This window comes from Ascaphus truei, chromosome 1 (genome assembly GCF_040206685.1).
Source record: "Ascaphus truei isolate aAscTru1 chromosome 1, aAscTru1.hap1, whole genome shotgun sequence".
NCBI lineage: Eukaryota > Metazoa > Chordata > Amphibia > Anura > Ascaphidae > Ascaphus > Ascaphus truei.
In genome coordinates, this window is record NC_134483.1 from 404,754,667 (window position 1) to 404,782,414 (window position 27,748).

Sequence of the window (27,748 nt, forward strand, 5' to 3'; positions counted from 1 at the left end):
GACAAATTTATTCCGAGGAAATACTAAAAAAATGAAAAAAGGATTGCAATAGAAAGTAAGATCAACCCTAAAAAGTTCTTTAAGTACATCAATAACAAAAAAATATAGAAAAAGCAGAAGTATTAAACAAATTCTTTGCCTCTGTGTTTACCATGGAAGAATCAATTTCAATAGTAGTGCTGCAGGAGGAAGCCACAACTTCCATATTAATGAACAATTGGTTAACTGAGGAAGAAGTTCATACGTGTCTTGAAAAAAAAAAAGTAAATAAGACACCTGGCCCAGATGGTATGCATCCAAGAGTTCTCAAGGAGTTAAGTTCAGTAATAGCCAAATCATTACATTTAATATTCAAGGACTCCATTTCCACAGGCTCAGTACCACAAGATTGGCGTAAAGCAGATGTGGTGCCTACAGTATATTTAAAAAGGGAGCTAGATCACAACCGGGGAATTACAGACCTGTAAGCCTGACTTCAATAGTGGGGAATGAATACAGAAAGGATGGGGGAGCACAGTTGTGGGAAACAGGCAGTGTAATGGGTCTAGTAATATAAAAATAGAGCGGTTATACCCTGAGCCAACGTAATAGCTCAGGTGGCAGATGACCAATTGAAAGGGCGAATATACATAGATGTGAATATGTGGGTGAGAAGGTAAAAAATTGTAATATATAACTTACACGGCCTTGTGTAAGCTCAGTCTCATCAAGGTTTCTTTGGGGATCCCGTGCTCTTGCAATAATCCTTTTTCTCTCCGCGATGTGAGTTCTTCTTCTTGTTGTATGTCCTTATTGCTTCGTAGTTCAGTGTTTCCACTCCAGGAGGATTTCCTCTCATATAAACAAAAGAGAGGATATGGTTAAGGCATATGTATATAGAGGCGTCAATGTGGGGGAGGATAGGGTATTGATGAACCACTAAAATGAAATTGTATGATCTAACACTCACACGGGCCAATGTGAGTGTGGTCCTATCTTGGTGTCTTGTTCCTGCCCTTTTAGGGATATTACCCAATTGGTAGCAGGTGGTGATGAAGGAGTGGGGACAATGATAAAAGATATAATATCACAATACTCACACGGGCCAGTGTGAGTACACACTCCTAGCGGTTTCTTTATACTTCTATTCCTGGTGTGACTGACGCTGAAGATAGCTTGTAACATAAACAAATGACACTAGGGTCTGGAGGCTAAAAACTAATTTTAATAAGAACAAGAAAATAAAACAAAATAAAACAAAATAAAACAGAAACCAAAGGCTTCTGTGGGGAAATAAAAGCAAAGGGGGGCAGTGCGGTGTATAGTGGTAGGGGATCTCGCCTTCCGCGTCCGGATGGGGAGCTACAACTGCACCTCTGCCTCCTCTGTGGTGTGCTGTGAAGTGTGCCAGAAGAAAAAAAGAGCAACGCGTTTCGTCCGGAACTGGACTTCCTCAGGCTCTGTAGATCTACAGAGCCTGAGGAAGTCCAGTTCCGGACGAAACGCGTTGCTCTTTTTTTCTTCTGGGACACTTCACAGCACACCACAGAGGAGGCAGAGGTGCAGTTGTAGCTCCCCATCCGGACGCGGAAGGCGAGATCCCCTACCACTATACACCGCACTGCCCCCCTTTGCTTTTATTTCCCCACAGAAGCCTTTGGTTTCTGTTTTATTTTGTTTTATTTTGTTTTATTTTCTTGTTCTTATTAAAATTAGTTTTTAGCCTCCAGACCCTAGTGTCATTTGTTTATGTTACAAGCTATCTTCAGCGTCAGTCACACCAGGAATAGAAGTATAAAGAAACCGCTAGGAGTGTGTACTCACACTGGCCCGTGTGAGTATTGTGATATTATATCTTTTATCATTGTCCCCACTCCTTCATCACCACCTGCTACCAATTGGGTAATATCCCTAAAAGGGCAGGAACAAGACACCAAGATAGGACCACACTCACATTGGCCCGTGTGAGTGTTAGATCATACAATTTCATTTTAGTGGTTCATCAATACCCTATCCTCCCCCACATTGACGCCTCTATATACATATGCCTTAACCATATCCTCTCTTTTGTTTATATGAGAGGAAATCCTCCTGGAGTGGAAACACTGAACTACGAAGCAATAAGGACATACAACAAGAAGAAGAACTCACATCGCGGAGAGAAAAAGGATTATTGCAAGAGCACGGGATCCCCAAAGAAACCTTGATGAGACTGAGCTTACACAAGGCCGTGTAAGTTATATATTACAATTTTTTACCTTCTCACCCACATATTCACATCTATGTATATTCGCCCTTTCAATTGGTCATCTGCCACCTGAGCTATTACGTTGGCTCAGGGTATAACCGCTCTATTTTTATATTACTAGACCCATTACACTGCCTGTTTCCCACAACTGTGCTCCCCCATCCTTTCTGTATTCATTGCTTACAAGGGTCCTGGATAGATCCTGCTGGGGTTCCGAGTCACAGGAGGACATCACTTGAAAATCACACTCAGGCAGTATCATACTCCGCTTTTTTATATTTCAGCTTATCTGACCTAGCTCTACAGAGATAGCGCCCGGGTACCTCCTCTAACACATTTCAATAGTGGGGAAACTACTTGAAGGTTTAATACGGGATAATATTCAGGAATACCGAATGGAAAATAAAATCATTAGTAATAGTCAGCATGGATTTATGAAGGATAGATTATGCCAAACTAACCTTATTTGTTTATTGAGGAGGTAAGTAGGAATTTAGACCAGAGTAATGCAGTTGATGTGGTCTACTTAGATTTTGCAAAGGATTTTGATATGATTCCACATGAGGTTGGTGTACCAAATAAAACAAATTGGACTCAGTAAAAATATATGCACCTAGATTGAAAACTGGTTAAAGGACAGACAACAGAGTGTTGTCATAAATGGAACTTTTTCAGGTTGGACTAAAGTCGTGAGTGAAGTACCTCTGGGATCGGTACTGGGACCCCTGCTTTTTAACTTGTTTATTAATGACCTTGAGGTTGGCATCGACAGCAAAGTCTCCATCTTTGCTGGTGATACTAAATTGTGTAAGGTAGTAGAATAAGAGCAGGATGTAATTTCTCTCCAGAAGGACTTGGAGAGACTGGAAACGTGGGCAGGTAAATGGCAGATGAGGTTTAATACATTTGTAAGGTTATGCATTTGGGATGCAAGAATAAACTGGCGACTTACAAATTAAATGGGGATAAATTGGGGGAATCCTTGATGGAAAAGGATTTAGGAGTGCTTGTAGACAGCAGACTTAGCAATAGTGCCTAAAATCATGTAGTAGCTGCAAAGGTAAACAAGATATTATCTTGCATTAAACTGGCAATGGAATTATGCCCCTTTACAAATCATTGGTTAGACCACACCTTGAATATGGAGTACAATTTTGGCACCACTCCTTAGAAAAGACATTCTGGAACTAGAGAGAGTTTGAATTTTTCAAAAATGGTTAAATAATGGCCCTTCACATGAGTCGGATAAAATAAGGACTTCCCCTTGAGCTTGAAATTCCATTCACATTCCATTAAATGCAGGGACTGGAGGAACCTAGGAGAGACCTCTTTGTTCCTCCTAGAGTTCATCCAAATCCTGCACAGTACAAAAATCCTTGAATGTAATATTGAGGGAAGAGAGCAAAAAAAGGGGGCACAGGCCCTGAGTCAGGAATTGCATCATGATTATCAGTCCCAGTTGATTTTTCTTCTGTGACCGTTTCTGATTCCTGAAAAAAAATTCTTTAAGGTTAGTTTCCTCACAAACTTGTGTACGTCAATAACTGTCCCAAATAGTTAAAAATCCATAGTTGGAGCAAACGTGAGTCTTGAGAAATTTCCGAAGAAGGAAAATCGAGCCCTGAAATATTGATCACAATGGTGTGATTATCTAAAAGTTCTTTTTTCTCTTGTTGGTCATACTGTTCCAATCTCCTCCTCTTACCTCTTCTGGTTCTTTTGCATTTTTTTGGAAAAGAGGAAAGTATTTTTGCTGCTGTTGAAATGGCTTAGGATTCCTTAGGGAAAAATCTGATTTCACTTGGGGCCCCCAAAAAGTGCACCCATGGAGGGTGGTATCCAGAATGTTCATCTGAATTAATAAAGGAAAAGGGAAAAACAAGGAATTTGCGCTCAGGCTGTCCTATATAGATTCTACTGGTGAGATCCCCTTGCAGCTGTGCACGCTGAAACAACTCCCCGAACGCTCCTAAGATTGAGAACCCCCAAGGGGGATCTCAAAAAGACAAAGAAAATGCGCACACAGCGCACCAACGATCAGTATTAAAAATATAACAATTTTAATATCTGGTCAAATGACCACACACAAATTATCCAGTGACAACTGAATAACACAGTTACAAAAAACAACATTAACAATCAATATTAGTAAAGAAAACACAATATACAACAGTTACATAAAATGCGGAACTCTCCCCTACGAGGATACTAAACTGGCACTGGCTTCTATGAAGCCTATACCATAAATCATATTTGTCTTGAAAACATTCACATAAGAAGTTCAACTACAGCAAAGATGATTATAAAGCCACAATGAGGGGAGCAGATACTGACCACAAGCAGCAGCGTGTAGCCGTGGCTGGCGCTGATGTTAAGTCTGGACTGCACCAGCACTCGGCAGAACTCTCCTCCACTCACACTTCCTGGTTCCGCTGTCCCAGCCAATGGGTGAGCGCGTTGAACAGCCTCTCATAACTTCTAAGTGTTTTGCAATAGTGTGCTTCATCAGGATTTCACGTTAGAGGCTGCTCACGCGGGTATAAGACACTGGCAGCCAATGAAATCAGGCCATTGCACTGATACAGAGAAAGCAGATGTATCAGAGTAAATAAACAGTGAAAAGACAGTGGCAATAAGTTATTTCCATCACTGAAAGGTACATAGTCAATAAATGATTGACAAACTGTGATAAAAATCTCCCTAAACCTAACTAAAGAAATATATGATAAACATAATACATTTACACCAGTTGATATATTGCTAGAGCAGCTAAGTATACTGCATAAATGTAATAAATGAAGTTAACGTGATCAATATTATACATATGAATGAATTAATAAAATTAATAAATCAATTCATTAAATCAGTGAATTAGTGAAACTAATAAGACTACATCTATTTTGCTATGACTGGCTTAAATGTAACCAAATGCAAGAATATACACAATATACATAACAAAACATAACCAATATGCATAACAACAAGAATTAGATGACAGATATTAATAATAAGTTAAAAAATATCAAAGTTAATTTAACAATTAATATAAAGTAATTTAAAGTCAATGTACAGTATGTACGGGCAAGCAGGCTTCACCAAAAGATCTGAGATTATTAGTATTTATCTATAATCTCCTAATCTATCTGTAACACTCGGCCGGCCCTCAAGCCAGACGAGACCCCGGGACTGAGTTGGAAAGGAGAAATACCACACACCTAACAGTAAACGGGGGCACGGCTGGAGTGTGGAAGTAGCGTAGTTGGTCCAGGAAACAAAAATAGAAAGAGTACAGTACTTGCCAACTCCAGCATCGAAGGGTAAAGTCCGTAAGCCAATGGTCAAGGTGTAGGGAGAGCAGCGTGGTAGAGTGTCCGCAAGCCTGGGTCGTGGAGCATAGAGAGCAGTGTAGTAGAGGTCCGTAAGCGGAGTCCAAGGGATATAGAAGACTGCAAGGTAGAGAGTCCAAAGCCAAATCCAAAGTGTACCAGAGAGCAGCGTAATCAATGTCCAAAGCCAAGGGTCAAAATCCAGGGAGGTCAGCAGAGAATCCAGGGACAGGAACTGAAACACAAGAGAGCCAGGCAGAAGCAGACAGCACCAACGTACAGAAGCTATGCAGAGAAATGTGGTAATGACGAGGGGAAACTAAATAGTGGGCTGGGACCTATCAGAGGAAAGGGAGGAGCGGAGGTGCGGCCCAAGGGAAGCCCCGATAGGGGAGAATAGTTTGGGGGGCGGACCTGGTGGAGCAGGGGCAGGGAAATGCACCGATGCGCGCATCGCATCTGAAGAGGCGGGGTCAGGTTCCCGGCACCAGGAAAGGGAAGCCTGGGTCTGCACGCCCCCGCAAGGGTGACGCGCATGACCCGGAAGTGCGAGAGCAGCTGCAGGGGAGACGCTGAGGGCTGGGGCACGCCGCCGGGGACCAGAGGCAGTGGGGAGAAGAGGTAAGGAGGCGCTGGTAGTGGGAGTCCATGCAGCGCGGGTCCTTACAGTACCCCCCCCCCCCCTCAGGGATCGGACTCCGGACGATCCATCCACGGTCTGAGGGGAAAATTTTTGTGGAATCGTTTGAGTAGAGCTGGAGCGTGAAGATCAGCATGCGAGACCCAAGAATGATCCTGAGGTCCGTATCCTTTCCAGTGGACCAAAAACTGGAGTTTGCCCCTGGAGATGCGAGAGTCAATGATGGACTGAATTTCAAACTCCTGTTTTCCTGGTACAATGGCGGGAGGAGGCCGAAGTGAAGGATTAGCAAATCGTGTGCCTTGGATGAATGGTTTCAACAGTGAGACGTGAAAGACGAAAAAAATCTTCATGGAGGGAGGCAAGCGCAGCTGATAGGCCACAGGATTAACTTGTCTTAGAATAGAGAAAGGGCCCAGAAACCTGGGAGACAGTTTAGGGGTTGGGGCCTTCAGTTTAATGTTTTTAGACGAAAGCCAGACCTTCTCTCCAGGTACGAACTTGTGAGCCTCCCGACGGAGCCTATCTGCTTGTCTCTTCTGTCTAAGGACAGATTCCTGTAAAGCTGTTTGGATCCTCCTCCATGACCCCTGTAATGGCTGCAACTTGATGCCTGTCTGTCTCTTCCATTATCCCACTGGTAGCCGCTACAGGGGTCACTCTTGGATTCACTGCTGCACTTGCTGCATGGTGGCTTGCTGATCCACTGTAGGTGCCAACCCAGAAGAAACTCTCGGTTCTGGTAGCCGTGTCTCCCGCATGTGGGGAGGCATTCCAGGCTCTGAAGTCTGCCCTGGCAAGCGCTCCTATCCTGGCAGCTCCTGATTACAGCAAGAGATTCCTGGTGTAGACCGATGTCTCGGACAATGGCATTGGCGCTGTACTGAGCCAGATAGGCGAGGACGGGGGAGAACACCCGATCGTCTACCTGAGTCGCAAGCTGCTGCCTCGGAAGGTGGCTTATGCCACCGTTGAAAAGGAAGGTCTAGCTATAGTTTGGGCATTGAAGAAGCTACAGCCCTACCTGTATGGTAGAGCCTTTACCATAATCACTTATCACAATCCCCTCAGATGGATACAGAGGGTGTTGGGGGAGAACGGGAAACTGCTTCGCTGGAGTCTTGCCTTGCAAGAATTTGATTTCACAATTCAGCACAAGAAGGGCTGAAGAAGAACACAGCAATACCGATGGACTCTCTCGACAGGACATTCCTAGCGACCAATGAACCTCCAGGACATCCAGGCTTGTGGAGCCACCTGATAGGGTGACTGCCGCAGAGCCTTCATCTTGAGGGGGGTGACACGGTAGAGGGTAACCGGCCTTCATAATAAAGGTGAAGCCTGGCTGGCTTCCCCTAAAACCGTATGTCAAGGGTTGAGAGTGTCAGCTCTTGAGTTTAGTAATGCACCCTGTAATGTTTCCCTGTACCTCTGTTCCCATCATACTGTCCCCTGCAGGATTAAAAGCTATGGAAACATGTGTGGTTAGGGTCCCCCATAGGAAATAGCTGCAGAACAGGGACTTTGGGAGCGTGAGGCTAAGGGTTGATATCGGGAGGGGGGGGGGGCAACTAGTGTCAAAAACGGTGTAAACTTTTGCTGACGGAGTTACAGGTAGTGGGGAGAAGCATGTGGGGAGCGCAGGTATCACCATATGTGGGGAAAAAATATATATATGTGGTGTAGTGTGTTTACACAGATTCAGCAATCAAAAACAAAAAATCACGATTGGGGACTCACACTCTCCCAGTGAAAGATAGGCGGTGGATACAACAATGCAGACCCAGTCAGTGGATGATAACAGGAATCAGCAGCATATTCCCTCGATGTGAAAGATAACACACTTAGTGCATGTACCAGTTAAATGTTTATCCAGGAAATAATTATTGCACTTACATTAGGCACTATGTGCTTAGACACATAACAAAATCGATGCGCAGCTCGTTCATGCCACCAGCCCTGCTCCCGAGGTTGCGTCGCGTCACTTCCGGTCGGTCCGTGACATCAATTCCGGTTGCGACCGATCGCAATGATGAAATCACCGGGTGGAGGGGGAGATGATGGATAACGTCTCCAGCTGCTGCAAGTTCAACTCTACGCGTTTCGCTGGCTTAGCAGCTTCATCAGGAGTTACGGGTAGTACTGGTATTTTACCCACAAATTGCATATGATTTGTGGATACCCATCTGTAGATAAAGACGTGGTGTGTTATGGATGTCACATGCAATGAATAGCTTAAATATTACCTGTTTTGGATTTTACATGTTCCCTGTCCCCAATCAACATGAAACTTCGGGAATGGGAGTTTTAGGTGGGATATTTGGGTTGAAATATATTCCTCTTGTTTGCAGAAGTTCGGGGGACCCAGGTACTGGGGATCCCGTAATTCTCCACAATGTGCAGGCATGTTTTGCAGGTGTGCAAGGTGAATTACACCGGGGCTCCCAAGTGTCCCCCAGAATCCTGGTTTTCGAGCCCAAAGGTATCCCAGATCCATTTCCCACACAGGTATGAGAGTTCCCAAAAGCTATACTTTATTAAAACAGTGTTTTAATTTTTGTCTATACAGTCAGCTCGGGCATCTACATCAGAGTTCAAAGAAGGGAGGATGTCCAGAGGTGACAACCGTTTGGTGAGCAGGGAAGGGCGATTGGCTAGGTATGGAGAATAAAGGGCACTGCATTGGGATACCTTTTGGACTGCCAGACCAGGAGGAGCCTGCCCACGGGTGGCAATGGGTTGGCTGTGGGATGATGCTGCTCATGGGCGCATTTCCCATTAGCCGATTCATATTTCTCAACGGCAGCCAGTCAAGCCCCCATTTTGATTGGCTGTTGGGTAAAATTCCCACGCTCTGATTGGTCGTTCCTCCTACTTCCATGTTAGAGGTATGTAAAGAGACCCGAGGCAGAGAACGAGACCATCCAGTGACTTGAGTCTGTGATGCAAAGGCGGGCTCTTCAAAGTTGCTCTGTTGCTAATAACAGAACAGCCGGCTTCATTTTGGAGCTAGGAAAGTCTGCCTAGCTGAGGTAAGTCAGACGTAGAGAACCTAGCGGTCGCGGTTAGGTATTCTACTCGAAAAGAGTATCAGGAAGCCGGGGAGGATTTCCCAGTCAGGGTAAGCCTTCCAAACCAGGTGCCCTGCACCTATTTGTGGCTAGATTTCACCCCCAGGTCCCCAGAGAGTGTTTTTTTACCTGTATCTTTGTATTTCATTGCGTGTACGCGGCTTTACCTGAATAAATTACATTTTATTCCACTACCTTGTTTTGCCTACTGAATGATCCCGGTTAAAAGGTGTTAAAAGTCCTGGTCTCCCGTGACAGGCTTATTTTGGTTTCTGGAGGAATATTGCAAAAGCTGTCTGTGACCTTTCTGTGTAGCATTTTTTATGTAACTAATGTTATGTTGCATTTCAACCCACCAATCAGGGGCTGGGCTCGTTGACAGCACCTAGCCTTGTTAGTGTAGAAAAATGTTGGAAGGGAGACCCCTAGTTAGCTGAAGGAGTTGCAGTAGCTGTTATATTGGGCTTTTAGCTGCAGCTCAAGATTCTCTACCATGGGGATTCCAGCTGCAGTGCCTACTCCAGTGCTAGGGTCAGGCGTGAAGTCCTGTTCAATAGGACACTGCAGGGAAGAAAGAACATGGGGAAATCTCTGCAAGGAAGTCCCTGCAACTAGATCTGCAGGGTATTCCCAGTTTTCCCTGGTTGGGTATGTGTTGTCTGTTTATATGTATAGTTGTGGATATTTCTCTTTCCAATAAATTAATTTTATAAACTCTTCTGTTTCTGTCTGGCGAGTTGATCCCTGGTGTGATAGTCCTGGTGTCCCATAACAGTCCTCCCATTTATGTACATCTGAGTCAGTCCAGGAGACTTCTAGTTTAGGGCATGAAGCTCCATCTGAGAGACTTCAAGATCCGTACTAAGAATGCGGACATCTTTGTGAGAGACTTCAAACTCCACCGCCAGACTGTGAAATTCCTTTTTAGAAATTTCCAGTTCTGATTTCCTGGTGTGAGGCATCCAGCTCTATGTGGAGAGTGTGAACCTTGTTCTGGAGATGTCAAAGTCTGTCCCAAGTGCTGACCTCCTGGTGAGAGACCGCAAACTCTGTACTGAGAGCCTGAACCTTCTGCTAGGTACCGAAACTGTTAAACTCTTTCTGGGAGACTGCCAGCTCAGCAGGGAGACTGCAAATCTATTTCTGAGAGACTTCGAGCTCCATACTGAGGCTGCTAAACTCCTTTTGAGAGCGTCCCAGCCCTATACCGCAATGGCGGGTCTCCCTTTGAGCCTCCTCCTGTTCTCATTCATGGCGGTAAGTTCAGCTTTCGCCATCTCCAGAGCTGTCAACAGCTTGCGCTGAAATAGGGCAATGTATCTGGCCTGCTTTCCCAGAACTTCTTTAAACAATTGTTCCTGGTCTGTTGGCAGTGCATCTTGAGGGTTGGTCAAGGGATCGTCACTCACTTAGTCCAGCTCTACTTCTCTAGTATAGTTTGTTGAAGGTTTCTCCCTATCAGAACTGGAGAGACACTTTTTCGGGGTACAAGACCTTTGCCTTGGGCCCTCTGGGCATTCCATCATTCCCAGGATCAATCCTCAATTTGCTATAGGCTGCAGAGCATCTCAGCCCCCCTTTTTCTCAGAGGGATCTGTGTACATGTGTGACCCTTCCATGGTAAGTAGAGAACATTCCAAAGGCCAGGGTGTGCAGCGCACAGCAAAGATGAAAGAGCAGGTCTTGCAATAAAAATCCTTTATTATTCAAACATCTGGTTGTGGGACAGCAGCAAACTTCAACGCGTTTCGTTCAAAGAACTTTTTCAAGAAGTGCTGTATACAGTAAAATAGTCAGTTTAAATGCAGCTGTTCGCCCCGTTATCGCGCCAAAAATGACGTCATAATGCGTCATCCGACCAATAGGAATCCATCAGGCCGCGCATGCGCCGCGCGCCAGAGTGTCCCTGGATCCCCTACGAGCCTCAGCCGAGCTCAATCAGGATCGGCACGCCTCTCAGGGCGGCCTCTGCTGAGAGCACGCCTCTGACAGCCGCATAGGATCCTCCCTCACTCCCCGCTTTCGGCGCATGCGCAGATGAAGCCTCTGAATCCCCTAGCTTTAAAACCTGGATGACGATCCACAGCTAGCCAGGGGAGATATATATAAATAATTCAAGCTATGTGGAGGGTATCTATACCATTCAGGCCACTAAAATACTGGGCGGGCAGCTTGCAACACCAACACACACAAAAACAATAGTGTAACTATACATAAATCGAAAATAATATACAAAAAGTTTATATATAATGAAATAATATTTACCAACTAATGAACTAAAAAAATCAACTAAGGGAAAAATTTACACATATATATTTACATGGTGAAAAATATAAACAAATCAACATATATAGAAAAAACATATATATATATATATATATTTATATATATATATATATGAACTACCATAATTATATATTTATAAATTTAAACAACACTATTGTAACAAAATGACTTTATTGATTAAAAGAAATATTTTATTTAAAAAAAATCATTAGTTCATTAGTTGGTAAATATTATTTCATTATATATAAACTTTTTGTATATTATTTTCGATTTATGTATAGTTACACTATTGTTTTCAGAGGCTTCATCTGCGCATGGGCCGAAAGCGGGGAGTGAGGGAGGATCCTATGCGGCTGTCAGAGGCGTGCTCTCAGCAGAGGCCGCCCTGAGAGGCGTGCCGATCCTGATTGAGCTCGGCTGAGGCTCGTAGGGGATCCAGGGACACTCTGGCGCGCGGCCTGATAGATTCCTATTGGTCGGATGACGCATTATGACGTCATTTTTGGCGCGAAAACGGGGCGAACAGCTGCATTTAAACTGACTATTTTACTGTATACAGCACTTCTTGAAAAAGTTTTTTGAACGAAACGCGTTGAAGTTTGCTACTGTCCCACAACCAGATGTTTGAATAATAAAGGATTTTTATTGCAAGACCTGCTCTTTCATCTTTGCTGTGCGCTGCACACCCTGGCCTTTGGAACGTTTTACCATACAGCTGCACGCTTTGGAAGGGAGACCCTGGGAAGGACAATACGTGAGTACATTACCTGGGGCTAACCCAATGAGGAAGGGGGGGTGTCTTTGGACAACCAACCCCAACCTTCAGGGTATCCTATGCCCACCTAAGGTTTAGTACTGTTTATATTATTATATACCCAGTTTATGCTCCCTTCCATTATACACAGTCCTAGCACTTTTAGAGCACCATTCACAAACAAACTAAGTAGAGAACATTGTTTCTTTTTCTGCCTTGGATGACTCCATCCTCTCAGGGATACTGGGGTCTCCTTTGTTTGAAACTTCAGCAGTTTCACAGCATCCACCATATTCACGTTGATAGACCTGTCTTTTCAGTGCGTAGAGAGCTCAGGCATCTCTGCCACCCATGATGTGTTATGTGGGTGCGTCACATATCTGGGCCCACATAAAAGACATCCTCCTCCTCATCATCAATATCCTTGTAGGACCGAAAGGAATATTCTTCCGTGTGGCCGGGTTCAGTCAAACTGTGGCGTTGTGGCTTTCTCCAGGGCAGTGTAGCTTTCCTGCCTGGGTGTGTAGCCCTTTCATTTTTGTCACTTCTGCATGTGGTTCTTTTGTTCTTGGTTTTGTTGCTTAAGCTGTTGCAGGAACTGCAGGCAAAGAAAAGCACAACAATATTCCCGGATGGTCTCCGGGGCTCCTTTGAAATTCAATGGCCACCTCTCATTGTGGCGGAGGAAGGGAGAACCAGGCTTATAATAAAGGTCAAGCCCAGTTGGTTACCCCTGACCCGTGTTTTGGGGTCCTAGAGTGTTAGCTCTTGGGCCCGGGCATTGTGTATGCAGTGACTGTGTGCAAAATATGAGACAATTGCTGTTTGTGTTTTACCGCTTCCAGAGGTGCTGGGATGCCCTGATTCACCTGGGATTCAGTCCCATTTGAGAAGTTCCAGGTCTGACTAAATCGTCTAAATTTCTCAGAGGATAAGTGACCAGAATTCAACAGCTAGAGGCTACAGGACGGAGACGTAGCCTGGAATATTTTGCTGTGTGTGTGCAATTAGAAAAGATTAGTTTTGTTATCCCAGTTTCCATAGTAAGTGTGTCTTTTTACTGTATTTTTGTGTAACATAGTTGTGAGCGTTCATTAGGTGAATAAACGCAATTTATTTATTTTCTCTCTGCTTGCTCAATCAATGATCCCGGTAATTAAAAGTCTTAATAAGCTTGATCTATTGTGACACTCATCCCAACTTCTGACACCATATGTAGGAGACGAGTGCAGATCTACTAACAGGGAGACATTGGGGAATATAGGGGAAATAAACAGTGGGTTTTATTTAGCCTGTATCTTCCAAAAACAACACAGCTTGAAGGCAACACACAAATAAACAAATCAGCCTATCCCTTTGTAAAGGCTTACTCACACTTCCAGTTCCTATCTACCGGGCTGGGAGGATAAGCCTTTTACCAGTCTCTGTCACAAAGACCAAACAGGTACCTATTATCAGGGGCTTTTTCCCTCAATCCGGGTTGTTGTCCATTGGGTGCATCCTCTGGTGGGTTGCAGGGTCAGCTGCATCCTGCAACTTGTGCAGCACACCTTTAAACCTGCATAATGAGTTAATTGGAGACGGCTGCAATTAACCAGCTCCTTGTTGGACTCATCAGCTACAGACAGGCTTTAGGTGTGCTGCCTTTTTAAACCGGGGAAAGGCCATGTCACAATCAACCTACTGACTAAAGTCATACCACAAACAGTAAAGCAGTGATGGGGTCCTTTTTACTACAGCAATTATGTATCAATAGTTTGAACGCAAATGAACTTGCAGATGAAAATGTACCGGCTAATTAATTATTCACAAACATTAATGTGCTGTTCACTAAACTCAAATACTGTACATGCAGATATCAGGCCAACGCCAAGACATAATACCGCTATTTAACACCTATTCTGGGGTGCCATTAGGCTTTACTTATTTATGTAAGTAAAGGCTGCTGTATATATAGGAAAGGTAACTCTAGCCAACCAATTATAAATGATAAAAATACATAATAATAACAATGTAAAACATATTGATAGATTGTAAGCGCTAGATCAAAGTATAATTTTCATAGAGACACTTTCTCTACTTTTTCCTTTTTTTTCTGATTTTGCATTATTGTGGGGTTTTGCTATATTAATAGATCAAGCCCTTTGTAGCATAAGTGGCCAGCTAGTTATAATCAACTCATGACTAGCTGGCCACTATGCTACTAAGTGATTAATATTTGTGTAGTGTATTTTCTACAGTCCAAAAAATCAATCAAATTCACCAGGTAACCAGCAGGTCACCCTCACTATAAGGCACAAGGAGAGGCAGGAGAAAGCAAGCACTACTTGGCACGCTAAACATTTTTCTTTTTTTACAGCTCCTTACATTTATGTTAATTTCAGAGTCCTGTTTCTAATGGTCTCTTAAACTGACCCTTCAGCATCTTTACAGTTCAGGAGACTAGATTCTAATGTTGCCTCTTTGATTGTGGCATTACATTTGCACATACAGTGCTGATATAATGCTTTTTTGTATTTGTAGGGTGTTTATAATGTATGTTCACCCCTTTGCTTCCTGAAGGCGTTCCCTTGCATTACAGATGTAACGTGTTTCCTCCACCCTCTGGGAGATCTGCCTATTACAGATTATTAGTCCCCACTAACACCGGTTTACAGGATGCCGAGTCGTCCGCCGGTGGTAGTGGGGACAACAGAACAGGCGTCTGGGGTAGATGCTGGCTCTTTAGCACATGGGTGTCAGCGCCTACATCTCATGCAGACTCAGGAAGATGAAGGCAATCCCTGCATGAGAACGTACACTACTTCCCACTGGTAGATTGCACACCTGGCAGGAGTATAGTTGAATGGAACACTTTATTATCCCTTTCTTTCTCTGCACACAGCATATAACGGTATCTGTAGTCAAAATCAAATGTTCTTCAACCTTAGGATGGTCCCTGGACGTCCACCACTGGCCTAGAGCACCAAGGGCAGTCCCAACTCTTTCATGACTCCCATATAGAGTCAGAGGTAAGGTACTCATTCCCACTCCCCCAAGAGGAGTGGACAGTAGATTCCAGAGCCCTGAGCACCTCTGTGAGACCAGTCTCTCTCAAGGGGGGGAGAGACACTAAGTGCAGCCCCTTAAGTACCGAGGAGGAAGGTCCAAGGTCTTATCCCAGGATTGGGCAGAAAACAGGCCTCAGCCCACCTCCTTCCCCTGTCACTCAACCGAGCTGCCTGTTTGTAGAGAAAACTCTGGATTGGTTCTGAAACTACTCGCACTATTACCAAGATTTACATGTCAGGGAAAGCAGATTAGTAGCTAAGCCAGGCATGGCTACACAGGCATCAAAGGAGTTTTACCATTTCTGCCCAAGGGTTTTGTGAGAAATCCTATTACATAACTCTATGATAGACCAATTTGATATCCCATACCCTGCCCTCCTACAATTTCATTGCCAGCGCTGATTAACTCTGATTTCTGTGAGTTAACATCTATTTTAAAGCTAGAGTTATTTACCACATACCATCACAAACCATTTATAAATAAAAAAAAATCTTAGTGAATATGGCTATACTTGAAGGAAACCTTTTCCTTTGCCAAAAGAGCTGAAGGCCTTGTGACTGAATATACACATTCTGCACCATTTGCAGCAGACTCCTCCGGGAAGCTTTCACGCACTGACACTTGTTATCTCCGATTTTTGATGAACTTACAGGCCCGGAAAACGAAGGAAATGAAACGTAACGCAAGCCAGATTTCAAATTCCTTTGTCTTATTTATTAAGCATAGGGTTATGGTTTTTATACAGGAAAACAGAGGGTTTTGATTAGAGGCGTAACATAGGTGTAAACAAAAGAAAACAGCGCACAACGCCAAATAGTGAAGCAAGTTTTACAATATATTATCAATTAAAGGGGTAATAAATCTGCGTACATAATAAAAGTTGGTAAAGTACATTTAGTGTGTTTCACACTGATTACCACTCGGCAGCTGTTGTCAGGAGAGTCTGGTGCTTGCTTCTCTCAGCTAGTGCCACTCCGTTCGTTCTGGGGCAGGGTTCTTGTCTGGACTTCTCATCCGTCAGTACTTTGCTCCCAAGGGAGTTTCCCTTTAAGCAACCAGGCTCCGCTGCAGGTATTGGTGCTCAGTGGGACCACTCAAGCTTCCAAGCCATCTGGAGCAGCTCATGTAGCTCAACAGGTGAATCCTCTGCACGGAGGTTAGACCGCAGCTTGCAGGGGCACACTCGGCGTGCCACGATGCCGCTCCGTCACGGGACGCTGCGTGATGACGTCACTGTCTCCACAGCAGTGATGGAATCGGCAGGGAGGTAAATAAAGTCTTGCAGAGTCTCTCAAAAAGGCCCAAATCAGCACACAAGAATGATAATAGCAGGGCAAAGCCAATAAATAGGCAAATAGCAGATATAAGGCAATAGAAATATGTCATCCAACACGTTTCGTAGAATAAACTACTTCTTCAGGGACTAATTAGGCCATTACCCAGAGGTCTTATATACCTCATAAAGATACCTTATTGGTTGACCAATTAAAAGTAAACCAATCATCTAAAATAGGTAATGGTCAGTGTGATAGGGAAGATGGGTAATTTACTTTTAAAACAACAACTTTATTAACAAAATCGAAAAATACATATTAAATTAAAACCTACACATAAACAAAACCTAGCATAAATAATTAAAAACATGCTGGAATAAAAGAAACACAATATTAGTAACTTAAAATAGACACCATCATTAAATATATATAAAAGATGTAACTAGAAATATAGAGTAAAGCAAAGCAGGGAAAACAGAGATACAATGATTAGTAGCACATCCCCTGGGTTCAAAGGGGGGAAGGGCTAAAGATTTAATAAAGTGCCCAAATGTCCACATCCTCATTTAACCCCTTAGGGGACATAGTATCTAACTTATGTATCCAATATGTCTCTTTGGAAGACAATATTTTGACTCTGTCCCCACCTCTTCTATTTACAGGAATAAACTGAATCCCCTTAAAAGTGAGACTGGACGGATCTTTATTATGGTGTACCAAAAAGTGTCTGGATACACTGTGTTTTTCAAAACCATTTTTAATATTTCTGACGTGTTCCTGAATACGGACCTTAAGGCTGCGTTTGGTTCTGCCTAGGTATTGATACCCACACGCACACTCCAATAAGTAAACAATATGTGTGGATGTACATAAAATAAAGTCATCAATATTAGAAACTTCCTTTGTGATTTTGGAATAAAATGTATGTTTGTCAGGATGTTGGTATTTACAAATTGTGCACTTACCACAGATAAAGTTGCCCTTTGGTTTAGGCCCTAGCCAATTCTTTTGCGATGTAGTATTATTTTTATTTATAAAAACATCACTAGGTGCTAACAAGTTTTTAATATTTTTGGCTCTCCTATAAATAAATCGTGGTTTGGTGTTTAGATGTGATCCCAAAATAGGATCATTGCACAGTATACCCCAGTGTTTGTTAAAAACCTTTTCAATGTCCCTATGAACAGAATTAAAATCTGTAATAAAGGCCACATTGAGAGTATCGTTTTTTATATTTTGTCCTTCTTTATTTCTAGTCTTGGATCTATTTTGAATTAGCATATCGTTACGATCCATATTGCGTACCCTTATAATCTCTCTTTCTAGAAGTTCCTTAGGATATCCCCTCTCTCTAAATCTCAAGAATAGTTTATTAGCCTGCTTGTTGAAAACCTCTAAAATACTGCAGTTACGTCTGAGTCTAACAAATTGCCCTCCTGGTATATTATTTATCCATGTACTTTTGTGATTGCTATTCGCCATCAGCAAGTTACTAGTATCCACCTCCTTAAAGAAGGTCTCAGTCTCCACAGTACCATCCACTTTGGAAGTAAGTCTTAAATCCAAAAAATCTATCTGGGTGGCATCCATCTTGTGTGTAAACTCAAGATTGTAGTCATTCCTGTTCAGGTTAGCTACAAATGCACTGGCCGAATCGCAATCACCATCCCACACGCACAGAATGTCATCTATGTAGCGTCTCCACACAACGACATTCCTGTGGTAGGGTTTATCGGGCATAATAAACTGAGACTCCCAACTTCCCACATACAGGTTTGCGAAGCTGGGGGCAAACCTAGTACCCATTGCAGTTCCGCAAACCTGTAGGTAGAAAGTGGAAAGAAACAGGAAATAATTATGTTTCAATATGAAACTAATAGACTCAAGAATAAATTCCCTATTTAATGGGTGCAATGTAGAGTCTAATTCCAAAAAGGAATTGACAGCATCCAACCCTTTCTGGTGAGGTATATTAGTGTAAAGGGCTTTTATGTCACATGTAATCCATACATATGAGCTCTTCCATTTGAAATCTTTAAATAAGTTTAGAACTGCAGTAGAATCCTTCAAATAAGAGGTTCATTTACCAACATACGGCTGGAGAAAAAAATCAACATATTGACTAAGATTGGCTGTCATAGATTGTATACCTGACATAATTGGGCGTCCAGGTGGATTGGTTGCTTAAAGGGAAACTCCCTTGGGAGTAAAGTACCGACGGATGAGAAGTCCAGACAAGAACCCTGCCCCAGAACCAACGGAGTGGCACTAGCTGAGAGAAGCAAGCACCAGACTCTCCTGACAACAGCTGCCGAGTGGTAATCAATGTGAAACACACTAAATGCACTTTACCAACTTTTATTATGTACGCAGATTTATTACCCCTTTAATTGATAATATATTGTAAAACTTGCTTCACTATTTGGCGTTGTGCGCTGTTTTCTTTTGTTTCCATTTTCTTAGAGTGTGTGGGGTGCTGAGCCACCCCCTGTGTTTATAGCAGCAGACGCCCTTAACAGCAACACGGTTATGTGATATAATTTATTTATTTTCTATATACCTCACTGTGGGAGCTGTGGTTTATTCTTTTCCACATTTTTATGGTTTAGTCACTGCACTGTATATTATATATATTCATATATTTTATTTTTAGGTTAGTTAGTTAGGTAGTAGCGCACAGTATTTTTTCTGTTTGTTACACATAGGTGTAACCTGGGTGTGGCTTGGGCGTAGCTTTGATTAGAGGCGTGATTTAGGGGCAGGACATATTAGTGGCATGATTTTGGGACGTGATTCTCCCAATTCAGGCATTGTCTGAATACATAGCTTATTCATTGTCTTATCAAAAGAGACCTTGAATCTCTAGCAACTAAGTTATACGATGTTGCCTCTTTCAGAGAACCAGTCTATTGTATATTGACTAAAGGAGCAGGAAACTGACAATACAAAAAGTATCTTAGCAATATCCTGAGCAGAATTTGGCAGAAACTGAGTGCATTAGAAAATATATTTCAGCAAAAGGCTGACTACAGAATCTTAACTGGTTATGAACAGACAAAATGGATGCTTAACACAAGTGCAGATTCTGGCCTGACCTACTGGTCCTAACAATTCCCTTCTTTTTGTTCTCTAAAAGAACAAATGCCCTTACTTGGTACTCCTCTCTATGACTAGAGCCTTGTGGTGACCAATAGGGTCATATATATATATCATTACATTTTTCTATAGATTAGAAAAATGGCTTACGTCTCAATGCGTCACATAATTTAAGGGTCAGCTATTTGTGAGAATTGGTGGGGGTTAATTTCTGCTAAGAGCGACTGCACAAACATTCTTCTTGCACGCATCTTTCATACTGCATTTACTCAGAATGGCAAAACGGACTAAGATGACGGCTATGGTCAAAATGGCTGACTTGTGATCCTTTCCTTGTGGTTGACTCACGGCCCATGGTGACCTCCCACCTTCCTCATATCCAGTATTCTCAGTCCCCCCATATCCTTAAGAGACAGTCTATTTAAAGAACAGAACAGTTAACCATTTCATAGTCCTGCTGGACCAAAATGTCCAAGTTGTGCATAACTTCATTCCTTTTCGGCCATTATATCAGCCCTGTTGATTTCTTCTTTGGTCTCTTCTTCTGGGGGACTGGCGACATCATCACCGCAAAGAGGCATAGCGTCGGTGGGGGTTGCAACACACTTCTGGATCAGAGTTTTGCTGTACTTAACACATAGAGAGCAATAAGTAGGACAGACACACATACAAAACATTCGCTAGCTTCGCTCAAAGCAAATCAATCCAACCACCAAGTCCCAATGGTTCCTGAATCCTGGATAAATACACAACATTGCGTTTTAACAAGGGTGCATACATACCCCTCCCTTTGAAGCTAAAATATAGTCTAGATCTATTCCATTCTGCAGAGCCATTAATTTAAACTAAACCTATTCTTGGTTAAGCGAGTAAATGTCTGTGGTTGTATGATTGAGGATATCCCTGTAAACCTGACATACAGTAACCCAACTTCTACATTTGGGAATAGGTTCCACAAACTTATTCTTCCCATAGACTACTTTTTAGCACTTGTGAATTGGGTGTCTCTCTTTTGTTTCTAACTCTACCTGTGAGCAATTAACATAACTGTGTTTGACTAATAAAACATTCTCCCACCAGGATATCATTCTTGCAGGGAGATTCTATTAATCTATAAATCCACACAAAATAAACAGAGTTAAACAATTAATACCTCATACTATTTTTGTCATCCTTATGGGATGCCACTTACACAAACATAATGGAGCATACATTGTAACTGAAAAATAATAAAAACCTGTAAAAATAAAAAGTTCAAAGTTCGTGTGTGGAGGCCTGGACTTTTTTGCCTATGACCTTTCTCCTTTGATGATTAGTGGTCAGAGTATTGTGTCCATCAAAACACTAATTTGCAGGCGCTATGTCTTTGTCTTTATTAGCTGTTTGTGCCGAGGCTGGCACTATTTTGATGTGCGTGATGTGTATCCATGATGATAAGCAAATTTTTTACTGCAATGCTGGTGATGAGTAGTATTTAAATGGCCTTTTCATCTGGGATGAAGAGCGTGCTTGCGTAGAAAATGCTTGACCATTAACCCGTCTCGCGTAGGTGCACTTTCAGTTTTAACCTGTGCCTAGAGAGACTCAAGAAAATATATTAGTTTCATGCAATACTTATTAATTGTTTTATTACCAATAACATGGTCCTTAATTCGTTCCTTTGAACTACTGATAGTCATAACTCATCCCATAAGTGTCTCATAGAGAGATAATTTATACCTAGAAAATAAATTATTGTATTAATATGGTTACTACTGTATTAGCATCCGCATATAAACAGAGGTATCCCCTATTAACGCTCCTCAAATTTTAAACTAAGTAACCAATGTGGACTTGACTGTGCTACAATCCAAGTACCTAAAACTTGGTACCTCAGCCTGTACCAAACCAATTGCTTCCTTAATCAACTCTATCCTGTCTGCAGGCCATTTCCCCAAGACCTGGAAAACTGCCAGAGTTGTCCCAATCTTCAAAAATGGGGACAAAAACACTGTCTCAAACTACAGATCAATCTCTCTTCTCCCAATACACACTTGCTCTCATTCATACCTAACTGCCATCTGCCATTTTCTCTGATGCAAATGGTGTCAACCTTTTAGTAATTTAATACTAACTAACCTTAAAACTCACCCCACAAATCAAACATCCCAACAGCCTACACTCATGGCTATTGTCCCACACCCACAGTCACTCCTGGCTTTCACCTCAAACACTCCACTGTAACTATTCTGCTAAAAATGTGAAATGCCCTGTATATAATGTATACCCTGTTCACTTATGCAACTGCATTTGCAATTATATATCCCCTGTCCTTTAACTCTATGTCCAGGACACACCCAAAAACGAATAAATGGTTACAAAATTATAAATTTGGCAGATATGATATATCCCTCAACATAGGGACGGTTTGCTACCTGCTTTGCTGTGACATCTGAAAAGGTATTATTTTTATTACCAGGGGCCTATCAGCCCGTTAGTATACAACAGAAGACAGGGGTGCCCAATGCTACATCAAATTGACAAAACATATATGGTAATGAGTATAAAGTTTAAATACTTGAATAATAATAGTAATTACTCCCCCCAGAGCTCGCCCCTCCCCACCTTTTTAACTTGGGAGGTTCTGGCAACTTGCTGAAATGGACAGGACTCACTGCAGTTCCTTCCCCTCATACAGAGGTAACAGGAAGGGTTCACAGTTTTAGTGTTAGGACCTGTATTTTTGGTTTACCTTGACGTTGGTATGCAGGCTTACGACGCTTTGGCCAAAGGGTTTAACTAAATAACCAAGTAATTACTATTATTATTCAAGTATTTAAACTTTATACTCATTACCATATATGTTTTGTCAATTTGATGTTGTATACATTTGCCATGCTCAGTAGCACTCATTTTGGCATAAATATATATTAATGATGTGGTGGATGTAGGAGTTTGAGCTATCTGGGAATATGTGTGTTAATCAATTTCTGACTGGTAACAGTCTATGGAGGTTAGGTGGCACCTCCCCCCAGAGCTCGCCCCTCCCCACCTTTTTTACTTGGGAGGTTCTGGCAACTAGCTGAATGGACAGGACTCACTGCAGTTCCTTCCCCTCATACAGAGGTAACAGGAAGGGTTCACAGTTTTAGTGTTAGGACCTGCTTTTTTGGTTTACCTTGACGTTGGTATGTAGGCTTACGACGCTTTGGCCAAAGGGTTTAACTAAATAACCAAGTAATTACTATTATTATTCAAGTATTTAAACTTTATACTCATTACCATATATGTTTTGTCAATTTGATGTAGCATTGGGCACCCCTGTCTTCTGTTGTATACATTTGCCACGCTCAGTAGCACTCATTTTGGCATAAATATATATTCATGATGTGGTGGATGTAGGAGTTTGAGCTACAGTATCTGGGAATATGTGTGTTAGCCCTGTTAGTATGGCAGCAACCTTTATTACTGCAAGAGCCTTTGGAGTTAACATTGCTTCAAATAAATTCTGAACCTGCTGTGCATTGTGTATTGTCAGCAAACATATAAAGTTCTGGATCCTCTATAGGGATCTCAGAGTCCTTCCCTACCCTATGTATCTCCCCTCTTTTGTTCATATATTATCTATATACTATGTGAACAAAGATATAAAAATAGTTATAAAAACAGGTTGCTTGATATAGCAAAATTTGTATGTGTAGCGACTATAAAAATATTTACTGCTTGTGTTAAAAGAAAAAGCCTGCAGTAGGTCTTTTAACAACTGTGGCATTAACAATAGGGAACCTGTGAATATAAGAAAAATACTGAAATCCTGAACAAGAGATTTCCTTTTAAAATAGACAAATGATTTTGAACTCTTTGCGAAGTGCCGAGCACACGGCCATCTTAAACTTTTAAAGACACTGACTTAAAAAAAAAATTCAAAGCGCTTTTTTTTCTGGGCAAACAGCCAGTTTGTTCCAGGCATTTTGCCAGAAACCTCAAAGTACGGATAGCAGATAACGGGTTTCGCTGTCTTATACATATTAACTGCTGGATTAATCCCTTGCGCAGGGGATTGGAGCATTAGTTTAATGTTAAATATGAAGCTTTCCACGCTGTCCTAAAACTGCATTTTGTATGGCCTTTCAAAAATTAAATAACGGGAATATTTCAAATTACTTATAAACACCAAATCTATGCCAACAAGAGCATGCAACATTCTTCCACTCATTCCCCTGAATGCCTTCTGAAAGAAATCTCATATTCCTGCAAATTTCCATCAATACAAATTTATGCTATCCCGTTTCAACTCTGCCGTTTCTTAAACTAAACAAAATCTCTTCAAACAAGCAACAGTTATACCAGTTATACCATGACTCAAAAACAGCAAGCTTGACCCTACCTGTCTTGTATGGCTTCTACACTGCTTATTTAACGGAGACAATTCTCACTAAAATAACTGATGACCTCCATGCTGCTAAAGACAGATATCATTACACTCTGCTCATATTACTCAACCTCTCTGCAGCATTTGCCACCATGGACACCCTCCATTGAAGCGCTATGCACATTAATGGCGTTATATACATGTATAATTCAAACAGTGCTTGTGAGCTTTTACCAGCATTTTTAAACAAAAACATTCCCAAACATATCTTAATCCTGTAGAAATAAAATTGAAATGTGTTATCTTACTGGCTACACACAATACAGACACGCAACACAAAAACGTCTCTCATACACAGCCAGCCAACTTCACAGAAATAACAAACAGATGAGAAAACAGTTCTACATTAACTTGTTCTCATAAAAAAAACTGCTTAAGCACAGAGCTAGCTAATTTTAATGTGAATGCAGCACATTCTTTAAACTGTAAGGGAGAGGCTGTGCCCTTCCTTTCGTTAAGATAGAAATACCGCAAACGAAAAGAATGTGTCCGGTTTAAAAAGTATCCGCCTGGCCAGGACGAATAAACTTTTCAACCTCTAACCAGGGACAGAGCTGAATATATTCGTTCCTTTCCGCTGTGATGTATTTCTATAAAAAAACCTTTTAAAATTTAGATTTCACCATGAGCAACTAATATTCATATTTTTGTAATTATCTGCAAATTCATGGATGGCGACCTATACACATATGATAATCAGCATGACCCACAGTATCTTTCACACAAGAAATCATTCAGGAAAAAATTCATCAGGGTTACAAACAAACTCTTTTACATAAGGTAGCGTGTTTTTTTTGTTTTGTTTTTTACAGAGACTTGCACTCTGAGCCCCCACGGGCGAAGCAGCACTTCCCTGCTTTTGACTCTGATAGTGGCACACTCTGCCAATGATCAATATTACCACAGTTAAAACAGACACCATTATTCTGAGCTATTCTTCCTGATTGATTTCTGGGACCAGCATAAGATCTCCGTCTATTCTGCCCTCTGCCTTGTAAATACATTGCCTTATTCTCTTGCCGAGAACAACCTGCTGCATAATCTACAAACGGGTCACAATAATAATCACCAGCCGTCTGAGCAACAAATTCCTCAGGAGTCTGACTAGGTTTACACTCGCATGTACAAAATATGTACATTCCTAGGCTTCCCTCCAGAGTCCTTCTTACTCATGTAAGCACCCATTAGTGGCTTATAGATTATGATAAATAACTGCAGAAAATTAATCTTAGAATACTTATACTTACACAATATACAATGGTCGTTCACCAAGATCAGAGATAACAGTCCAGTCGTGCACAAAATTTACTGGACGCTTACCAAAAATCGTCAAGCTCCTCTAACCCAATCCACTGTCACAATTTAGAAATTATCTGGTCTCTTGCCAGCATAATTTAGGTACTGAATTCCCAGAGGGGGGGGGGGGGGATTGTAAAAATCACATATACTCACTTGCTGCCTTTGTGAATTCCACACCTTTAGGGAACGAATTCCCAAAAAGGGGTAAGACAGAAATAAAAAAATCTACTAATTTAGGGTTTGAATCCCCAGAGGTGGTGAGACAGAAAAAATCTCATATGTAATTACCACCTGTGGAAATCCCCACTTCTAGACGCCAAAACTGAAGGAAACCTTTTCCTTTGCCACAAGAGCTGAAGGCCTTGTGACTGGATATACACATTCTGCACCGTTTGCAGCAGACTCCCCCGGGAAGCTTTCACGCACTGACACTTGTTATCTCCGATTTTTGATGAACTTACAGGCCTGGAAAACGAAGGAAATGAAACATAACGCAAGCCAGATTTCAAATTCCTTTGTCTTATTTATTAAGCATAGGGTTATGGTTTCTATACAGGAAAACAGAGGGGTTTGAATAGAGGCGTAACATACGTGTAACCTCGGTGTGGCTTGGGCATAGCTTTGATTAGAGGCGTAATTTAGGGGAAGGACATATTAGTGGCATGATTTTGGGACGTGATTCTCCCAATACAGGCATTGTCTGAATACATAGCTTATTCATTGTCTGTTATCAAAAGAGACCTTGAATCTCTTGCAACTAAGTTATACGATGTTGCCTCTTTCAGAGAACCAGTCTATTGTATATTGACTAAAGGAGCAGGAAACTGACAATACAAAAAGTATTTTAGCAATATCCTGAGCAGGGAGAAAGGAAATGTAATTTGGCAGAAACAGTGCAATAGAAATTATATTTCAGCAAAAGGCTGACTACAGAATCTTAACTGGTTATGAACAGACAAAATGGATGCTTAACACAAGTGCAGATTCTGGCCTGACCTACTGGTCCTAACAATACTGTGCTTCTTAAATGTTAATGCACAACAGTTAATGTTTTACTTTAGCGATATAGTATACAGTTTGGCACCACAAACCCACCTTAGCAAACTTTATACCCTCTACAATTCAATATGCCGTTTTGTTCTCCAATGTAACTACACTGGCGACACACTTTATTGAAATGTGGCCAGTTCCGCAAGCCGGGAAATTTCCCGGCTTGCAAGTGGCATCCCCTCGGCGTGCCGCGCGTCACCGATGCGCGGTCACGCGTCATCGGGTGCCTGCGCCCCCTGCACGCGCGTCCAGGGCTCCCCGAGGGAGCCCTGGTGTCCCGCGATGTGGGGGACGGCGGCAGGGGGTTCCGGGGGACCCGGAGAGGAGAGGGGGAAGCCGCGATCGGCGGGCCTCTCCTCCGCTGCTTCGGCGCGCGCCCGGCACCCTCCGGCGCGCGCCAGGTAACTTCTGCGGCCGAGAACGGGCAAATGCTCGAATAAACTCGGCCGCAGCAGTACAACACACATAACTGCGAAATGCTCAAAGAACTAGATTGGTCATCACTTGAGTCTAGGTGCAAAATTCATCTCTCCTGTCTTGCCTTCAAATACTTTCTTGGCAAGCTACCCATCTATCTGAACAAGCTCCGCACCCCTACCACATGCAGCCCTTATCATCTGAGATCAGACTCCAAAAGACTGTTCATGGTCCCAAGGTTCAGAAAAGTATCCGGCCGTTCCTCCTCTTACCGTGCACCCCAAAACTGGAACAACCTACCAGAGACTCTCACAGCCACCACCAAAGTTCTTTCAAAACTAAAGCTGTCTCACATTTTATTCTGGTCTGTAACTGTTACATACGCCCATAATATATATTATCTTTAACTGTGCACGTAATGTCTTGTATATAATTTATACCCTGTTCACTTATGTAACTAGTGAATAAGTACAGAGGGAAAGAACCCAGTATAACAGGGCTGCACAACATACAGCCCGCGGGCCGCATGCAGCCTGCCGGGGCACCCCGTGCGGCCCGCGACGGATCCCCTTCAACCCCCTCTCCTTTACCCCCCCCTTGCCTGGTAGGGAAAGGAGCGTGCTCCAGCAGTATCTGTGAATCTGCGCGATCCCCCCTAACCTCCCTCCCCCTCTGCCTGCTCCAGCAGGGGGATGCGCTTTAGCACTGTAGCGCGACCCAGAACTTTCCGGGTCTGCTGCTAGAGCACGCTTCCCTCGCCCTGCCGCCATCACAGTTGCCGCTGCTATCCACCACCTCCCCTGTTGCCGCCGCGACGCCACCTCTGTCCGCCGACGCCTCCTCTGT